Raw genomic sequence first — 1411 nt, forward strand, 5'->3', positions numbered from 1 at the left:
CTCGCTCTCTCTCTGTCTCTGTCTCTCTCTCTCTCTCTCTCTCTCTCTCTCTCTCTCTCTCTCTCTCCCTCTCTCTCACACACACACACACACACACACACACTCATTCTCCCTTTGAGGTATTTTCATTTTATTTTCATGATGTCTAATGTACTGCACTGTCTCTGACTTTAGACAGCCTGAATAAGGACTGTTTTCATTACATCAGATGCCAAGATTTCCTGTCGAGTTCCTGTGGAGTGAACTGTTCCAAAGGTACAGTGGTACTGCAAGTCATATCCACAATCATGGGGCAAAATGACAAAACCAGAGGGTTCGCCAGTGTATAAATGTATTGGCGTAACTAGAGTAAACCATGGTTACTTAAGTCACCGCCTGACAATCAGTCAACATGGGTCCAATTCCCCAGTCTGCTATTTCAAGTCTGTGTCACTTTGGATAAAACCGTCTGTTAAATACCAGTCAGCGTCAGCTTCAACTTTAAATGCCCTGCATGCTTTCAGTAAGGTCAGAAGTTAAAATGAAGAGAAACTAAGCTTGTTGTTGTTGTTTTTTTCAAAACTTACGAGCTGGCTGGATATAAAGCAGGAGATTGCATGTCATTGACTGGCAGAGAGAGGGAGAATGAGGAGAGGAGGTAGAGAAATACGACAAAACAAGAAAGGGAGAGAATGGAGAGAACTTCGAAAAATCTAGAAAGATTTAGGGTCTGGCTATAAATAATGAAAATGGCCCAAGTCGAGGGGCGGCACCAAGCATGCATTTGAACATATAACTGCACGCAATTGGATAACACTATGACCAGTGTTTACTGACTGATTCCGACGTAGCAGCACAGTCATCGCCTGTTTAGCTCGCCACTGGCCTGCCTACAGTATATCAGATACACCGATGTGATTGGTGCAGCTCGGCTCCCGGCATGGGTAATGAGCATCATTACTGATTGGCAGAGTGACTCGCTGAGCAAATTCATATTGTGCTCTTGCGAGAACTCTGGATTTCCAGGGTAGGATGTTTGCAGAATCTGAGCCAGATTGGGCATGGATCAACACCAGGACAGAGCCAGATGAAGACCAGATCAACACCAGGACAGAGCCAGATGAAAACCAGATCAACACCAGGACAGAGTCGGATGAAGACCAGATCAACACCATGAGAGCCAGATGAAAACCAGATGAAAACCAGATCAGAGCCAGATGAAGACCAGATCAACACCAGGACAGAGCCAGATGAAGACCAGATCAACACCAGGAGAGCCAGATCAAAACCAGATCAAAACTAGATCAAAACCAGGACAGAAACGGATGAAGACCAGATCAAAACCAGGACAGAGCCAGATGAAGACCAGATCAAAACCAGGACTGAGCCGGATGAAGACCAGGTGAAAGCCAACTGGATCAAGGTTGGATCA

This window comes from Sardina pilchardus, chromosome 13 (assembly GCF_963854185.1).
Source record: "Sardina pilchardus chromosome 13, fSarPil1.1, whole genome shotgun sequence".
NCBI classification, from domain to species: domain Eukaryota; kingdom Metazoa; phylum Chordata; class Actinopteri; order Clupeiformes; family Clupeidae; genus Sardina; species Sardina pilchardus.